This window comes from Delphinapterus leucas, chromosome 4 (genome assembly GCF_059928025.1).
Source record: "Delphinapterus leucas isolate spDelLeu-1000000601 "Yukka" chromosome 4, BTC_Dleu_Yukka2, whole genome shotgun sequence".
Lineage (NCBI taxonomy): Eukaryota > Metazoa > Chordata > Mammalia > Artiodactyla > Monodontidae > Delphinapterus > Delphinapterus leucas.
This window is the reverse complement of record NC_143132.1, coordinates 13,927,369-13,935,124: the sequence shown is the minus strand read 5'-3', so window position 1 is coordinate 13,935,124 and position 7,756 is coordinate 13,927,369. Positions and strand designations below refer to the sequence as shown.

The window sequence follows — 7,756 nt, the reverse complement described above, 5'->3', positions numbered from 1 at the left end:
AGGGCGTGATCAGTTCATGGACATTCTTCTGGCTGGTTGGTTGTGAGGTAAGTAGGAATCAGCGTCATCAACCTTCTGGTTCCAACAAGTCTGGGGTCTCTGTGCTTCTGGGCAGCTTACCATTAACGTCTCCCACCTTGTGGGGATTTCAGTATCTGCAAAACAGCTCTAAGATACTGTTAAGTATGTCCCTTGGTGGGGAGCCAAGACCCTGCCCCAAGGCTGCACTATTGTTTCTTTTTTTTTTTTTTGCGGTGCGCGGGCCTCCCACTGCCGTGGCCTCTCCCGTCGCGGAGCACAGGCTCCAGACATGCAGGTTCAGCAGCCATGGCTCACGGGCCCAGCCGCTCCACAGCATGTGGGATCCTCCCGGACCGGGGTATGAACCTGTGTCCTCCGCATCGGCAGGCGGACTCCCAACCACTGACCCACCAGGGAAGCCCTATTGTTTCTTTTGACTGTTCCTCCCTTGTCTCTGGATCCCCTTCCTTCCCTAATTAGCAACTGTTTGAACCTGCCCTTGGAACTCAGGGGGCTTCATGGAAGCCGAATGAAGCCTATTTCCTGTAATCAAAGAAATGAGGGACACAGAAAGGCTTTTGTGCCCAGGAGGCCCACAGGGTTCTGCTCAGTATCAACTCTTCAGGGAGAAACTGGGAGTTAGGGGTTCTCTCCAGATTGTATGGCACTGTGCTACAAATGGGCTTTATGGCACAAGTATACCTCCACCTTTCCAACCCGTTTTTATGTGGGTATCCTCTCATTCCCCTGATGTGTAGGAGTCACTCAGCTAGTCTCTGGATTTCTCTCAGAGGGAATTGCTCCTCATGTAGCTATACATTCAGTGTGTCTGTAGGAAGAAAGAAATTCAGGAGCCTGCTATGTTGTCATCTTGTTCTGGAGCCTCTCAATTTTCCACTCTAGAACTTTTGGACTTATTTTTGCTCTTTCCTCTTAGAGTTACATCTCTTAATCAATGCAACAAGCATCTTGACTGTAATCTCATTGAGAATAAGTGGATGTTGCTTCAAGTTTTCACTTGCTAATTTTATCCCTTTGAATTCCAGCAAAGAGGAAAGGAAATGCCATTCAGCATACAGATCAGAAGTCAAAATTAGGAAGCTCACCAACAGAGAAAGTAAAGGAGAGTTGTCATTTTTCCATTATGAAAATGAAATACCTCTTGCTTTTACCCATGTTCATACCACATCTATAAAAATGTAACAAAGAGGGTGGTACAATGGAAAGTGAGAGATGGAGATGAAAGGTTCTAGGTTCTAAGTTCTAGCCTGGGCTTTGCCACTCATGGGGCTATTTGGAACACTATTCTCTAAGTCTTGGTTTCATTATCTGTAAAATTAGAGTGTTAAACCAGTTTTTATATTATAAGATTCTATCTGAAACCATTATTAATATTATATGATATATTTCTATTGCTGGTATTTTTTAAATTAGTTTTGATATAAATGGCTAAGTAGGGTGATTCCAACCCCTTATCATGAGAATATTAGTGAGCTTCATTTTTAGAAAGAGTCATATCTAATTATTATTTTAATTTTTTATTTTATAACTTCATATTTCTATAAATAATATATAGTTTCCTTAGAGATCAGAAAGATGAAGGAGGCCCAGAAATTGGAAAATAACGTGCAAATAACATGTAAGGGAACAAACTTTGCCATTTAGTCTTCTTTTTTTCTCTTGTAAAAAAATTAGTTTGGGCCTCTATGCTGCCACTGTCCCCTCAGCCACTCGCTTCATGGGTTGGGCCCACTGGCACAGGGACTCCAGCTGCACTGCAGCTGCCCTCCGAGCCCTTTAGTCTGCCCAGGTCTTCTGGCCTGGCCCAACCTAGCCCATGAAGATGGTGGACCATGAGCAACTAGTGCAGAAAGCCAGGCTGGCAGAGCGCTATGACGACATGGCCATGGCAGAGCTGAATGAGCCACTGTCCAACGAAGAAAGAAACCTCCTCTCAGTGGCCCACAAGAATGGAGTTGTGAAACCGAGAAGGACCCATGGGGCTCCTGGGATCAAAAGCTTTTCTGTGTCCCCCATTTCTTTGATTACAAGAAATAGGCTTCATTCAGCCTCCATGACCTACCCTGACTTCCAATGGGCAGGTTCAAACAGTTGCTAATTAGGGAAGGGAGGGGGATCCAGAGACAAGGGAGGAACAGTCAAAAGAAACAATAGTGCAGCCTTGGGGCAGGGTCTTGGCTCCCCATCAAGGGATACACATCACAATATCTTAGAGCTGTTTTGCAGATACTGAAACCCCCACCAGGTGGGAGAAGTTAACGGTATGTTGCCCACAAGCACAGAGACCCCAGACTGGTTGGAACCAGAAGGTTGATGATGCTGATTCCTACTTACCTCACAATCAACCAGTCAGAAGAATGTCCGAGAGCTGATCACGCCCTCTTTAAACCATTGTTATAAAACTCCTCACTATGTCCTTCAGGCCAGGACACACAGTTTTGAGGGCATTAGCCCACTGTGGCCCCCTTTGGCAAAGTAATAAAGCTATTCTTCTCTACTTCACTCAAAACTCGGTCTCCAAGATTTAATTTGGTGTTGGGGTACAAAGACCAGATTCTGCTGAGGCACACCATTCTTCCTGGAAGGTCATTATTAGCACTAAGCAGAAGACGTCTGTAAATGGTAACGAGAAAAAGATAGAGATTGTCCATGCTTACCGGGAAAAAATGGAGGAGTTGGAGGTGGTATGTCAGGATGTGCTGAGCCTGCTGGATAACTACCTGATCAAGAATTGCAGTGAGACCTAGTGTGAGAGCAAAGTGTTTTACCTGAAGATGAAAGGGGACTATTACTGCTACCTGGCCGAATTCACCACTGGAGAGAATAGGGCGACCATTGTGGAGTCATCTGAGAAAGCCTATAGCAATGCCCATGAGATCATCAAGGAGAACATGAAGCCCACTCACCCCATTAAATTAGGCTTGGCCCTTAACTACTCCATTTTCTACTATGAAATCCAGAGTGCCCCAGAGCAAGCCTGCCACTTGGCCAAGACTGCTCTCGATGACACCATCACCGACCTCTAGACGCTCTCAACAGGACTCATACAGGGACTCCACACTCATCATGCAGCCCCTCTGCAACAACCTCTTGCTCTAGACAAGCGATCAGCAAGACCATTACAGGGGAGAAGGCAACAATTAAGGCCCCCAGGTGGACTGGCAGGGCACGCTGATGTTACTACTGCAGTCTTTATTTTTTACCATGAGTTGAGTGTTGGGTGGGGGAGGGTAAGGGAGGGATGACCTTCCTAGGGAGAAACCCATGACCTGTGCTGTCCTTGATCGCCTCTTTGACATTTTTGCTAAAATTCCACTAGTGGAAAGTCAGGCTAGCTGTGCTTGTATTGGAATAGCAGCCTCACATTGGCATATGGGCTGTTATGTAGCTTAATGCAAGTGGAGCTGTCTTTAACTTATTGCTAGAGAACAGGATTTTAAGGTGAAAAGAATACTTAAATGGAATGGCCCTTATTCAATAAGTCTTGTGGTTCCAGTAAGGATTTTGGGTACTTTCTATCTCATCTGATTTAGCTGTGCATTTTTTTTAGGGTATACTCTACCACAGGGGTCCACAGCATTTTTGACACCAGAGACTGGTTTTGTGGAAGACAATTTTTCCACTGAAGGGGGTAGGGAAGGACGATGGTTCAGGCGGTAATGCGAGCAATGGGGAGCAGCAGATGAAGCTTTGCTCACTTGCCTGTCACTCACCCCCTGCTGGGTGGCCTGGTTCCTAACAGGACCGGTACCGGTCCACAGACCAGGGCCTGGGAACCCCTGCTCTACCAGACATGGAATAGTTTAAAACCCAAGCTGATAGACTTAGAACATGATGTATATTTATCCTTGTTGTTTAGGCCTTGCCAGTTTTCACAAGTTTCTACTTAGTTGACAATATTAACACTGAATTGCCATTTATAGTATTGCCATTATAGCCATATGTAACATCAAGCCACTGATTGTGTATTTTTCTTTATTTTGGCTTTTACATCCTCCTTATTCAGCCTTATCCAGGTTGGTTTTACTGTTATCTATCTCCTAGGCCAGAAGACTTGCCTGAGGAGAATCAAAGCTACTTTTTAAAGGTTTTGGTTAATAGGTGCTTGGCAGATGGCTGTGGAATTTTTGTCCTTCTTTCTTCTTAACTTAAATCCACCACAAAAATTGTTAATCACTTTAATAGAAACGTTAAACACCACAAAAATAGAGAAAATTCAGGTCTGTATCTCATTTCTTGTGTTGATATTTCCACGGAAATCCTGATTTTTAAGCTGCCACAGCTCCTTCCTCTGGCATTACACTGCTGTTTCAATCCTCACCTGAGTCTTCCCCACTGTACCTTATGCTGACGGAACTGACTAGGGTGGATTGAAACGCTGTTGGATTGTAGAAGTTGGTGGTCATTTTGAGAGAGTTCATGGTGCAGTGTGTGAAAATTCAGGTGCTAGGAGCTTACTGGTAGAAAAATCCTATAGGAAGAGTTCATAAACATTCTGTCCAATTTCAGAGCCTTGTAAGTGTGTCAGTTTTTCCTCCCTGAAAACACTCCTTCCCCAAATAATTGTTGTAGAAAAATAAACTAAAATCATTATCAGATAATAAATACTTAACTCTTATTTGACCAAAACTTTTTCTATGTATTTTTTTTTCTTCTTAATGAAAGCGTAGAAGCTGGAGACTGATTTCTCTTACGCCATCTGTGCATGTTTTAGAACTGTAGGAAACCACAATGCTATTTCCACAAGTTTGTTTCAGTGAGCCTTAGGTCCTTCCTTCTCATTTTGGATAAGTCTTTCTAAACACATGACCTATTGCATATGCGTTCAGCCTTTTTTTATTAAGATCAGTAACAGCGTGAACTCCCGAGATAGGGAGCGACACCAGATTCGTTTGTCTCTTTGTTTTATTTAGGCAAGGAAAGGAATGAGTAATGATTGAGGAAAACCTGACAGCTGTTTTTGCTAAAACCAAAATGGAGCTTCCAGTTGTGAAATGCACACGCTGACCAGGATCCAGGTGACAGTGAAATAGAAGAGTGTGACGATGTTCTGTCACGTGGCACAGTTTACCCAGCATGACTTTCCTTAGAAGGTCCTGTGCATATGCTAGAGAGAAAGTCCCAACCAACCAAACCTACCAGAAGAACTAGCAGAAGAGAGTTTTACAGCTTCTGTGCCCTAACAGGAGTCTTAAGTCAATACCACGGATGGGAACAGATTTGGGGGGTAGGTGGGGCTTTCCTTCATTTATCTTCATGTCCAGTGAGCAATGTTGTGTCCTTCCTTGTAACATTTGGAAATGATTTACTTGAATTACAAAACCCATTTTTCTTTTAAATTTCAGCTTCAGCTCTGGCTGCTTTTTAGAATAATGCAAGGTAAAACCATATCTGAGGGGCTTCCCTGGTGGCGCAGTGGTTGAGTGTGCCTGCCGATGCAGGGTACACGGGTTCGTGCCCCGGTCCGGGAAGATCCCACATGCCGCGGAGCGGCTGGGCCCGTGAGCCATGGCCGCTGAGCCTGCGCGTCCAGAGCCTGTGCTCTGCAATGGGAGAGGCCACAACAGTGAGAGGCCCGCATACAGCAAAAAAAAAAAAAAAAAACATATCTGAGGGCTAAAAGTGAAGAGGAAATGGGAGGAGACGATATTTAAACAGCTTGAACGGTTTCTTTCCTTTTCTTTATTTTTAAAGAAATGTGCTTGTCTATGATGATGTCTCTCCAGTGAAAGGATTACTCCTCCATTACTCTCTTGATACAATATTGTGCATGTTGTATGTCTGTACAGTGGCTTAAAATTTATTAACTTATACTGTACGTGTTTTGTATTCCTATGACAAAAAAATTGTCTTCAAAATTTTTTAAGTTTTCTTTATTTAATTTTTCCTCTTGGGGGTAAAGTTTGCTCTTACAAATAGTGATTGTAACAAATTGATCTATTTTGGAAGTTACTACAGTGACATGCAGTTATATGTTTTGTTTTTAAAGGGGAGGGGGAGTAAAAGAAACACCAGTGTTAGCTTAATCTTAATGTCTGGTGTTTGTCATGGTGAAATTATAACTATTACAGTGCAGGAGAACAATGAATATGTTCTCTGAGTGAGGCTTTGTGTTTTTTGTCAAGTTATGCAGTGAACTATTTCTAAGGTCTATTCAGTGATTATTTTTCCAACTCCGTGTTTCTCTAAGAAATTATTTCACACATGGACCATTCTTAGCAGTTTTCCTCAGTGGTGGAATATCATGAATGTGAGTCATTATGTAACTGCCCTACATTGAGCAAATAAACTTACATATCTGAAAAAAAGAAATTTTTAATTAATAAATAAATTTTGTTCTATGGTACTTTCAATTATGTTTTGTTGAATTTATCTGTAAGTGTTAAATTCTTCTACTACCTTGGATAACAAAGATGAAGGGGATAAATTCATGGGATTGGGAAGGGCAGCTCTTATTTACAGTTGTATCTTTAGCTCCAAGCGTAGTACCTGGGATACATTAGATGGACATTAACTATTTGCAAAATGAAAAAATAAGTAAACTTCAGAGATGCTGGGAAGGGGATTTAATGAAAGAACAAATTCCAGATGATGACATGAGATGTTGTGATGTCTGATTATAGGTCTTTAAATATAAAGGTCAAAGAAGGCTTTGAAGATAGCATAATCATCCTGTAGAATCCAAACTGCACAGAAATCAAATGAAAACATTTTTAATTAGTATCAGAAATTATCCTCAAGTTTTACACAATTAAAATGGATGAGAGGTTTTTTTTTTCATGCAATTTAATCTACCCAGTGAGACTGGTGCACGTCTATGTGGTTTGCCCAACCCATCACTGAGGGTATATAAAAGTCCCAAGGAAGCTGGTGATAGTCATACTTAGGAAACTTGCCCTTGATATGCAAACAACTCTACAGTTCCTAACACCATGAGTTACTATGGCAACTACTACAGAGGTCTGGGCTAGGGATATGGCTATGGCTGTGGCTAGAGAAGTGGCAGCTTCTGCAGACTGAGCTATGGCTGAGGCCATGGAGGCTACAGATACAGCTGTTGCCGCCCATCATGCTACGGAAGATATGGATTATCTAGCGTCTACTGCAAGAGTGAACTCATTCTTCTAACCACAGGAATCATCATATCATCCTGATTTAGTTCTACATTCATGTGCTTTTATCCCCATATATCAGCGTGTAGCTGCTTTCTTGATAAAACCAGTAGAGGATGACATGTGAGCTCTTCAAAATCAGGACTCATTTCCGGCAGCAAACACCAGAAGCAGGAACAGCAGCAAAGGGAATGACCTGGAATCTCACCTTTCAAGCTGTTCAGCCCTCTCTTTCTTTTTAAGATACCAAGATGTTACGAACTCCCATATTTCAATAAACTAATTTCAATAGCAGAGCAAACATATAGTTTCGTTTCCATTCATTTATTTTACAGAACTAGATCTAAGTTCTCTGGGGACAGGTGACTGTGATTGCTTATTCATCATTGTATGCTCTGTGTTCATGACAATACCTAGTACACATAAGGCAGTCAAAGAATGTTTGCAGATTAAGAAACTTGTTCATGGTTTTCTATAATATAGAGGCTTCTATTTTTTTTTGCGGTACGCGGGCCTCTCCCGTTGCGGAGCACAGGCTCCAGACACGCAGGCTCAGCGGCCATGGCTCACGGGCCCAACCGCTCCACGGCATGTGGGATCTT

The 7,756-nt window shown here is 42.6% G+C and overlaps 1 pseudogene; it reads left to right on the top strand.

Annotated features, from left to right (window-relative positions):
* Positions 1–1,864: 1,864 nt before the first annotated feature.
* LOC111174971 (14-3-3 protein gamma-like) lies at positions 1,865–3,186 on the top strand (annotated as a pseudogene).
* Positions 3,187–7,756: the final 4,570 nt, after the last annotated feature.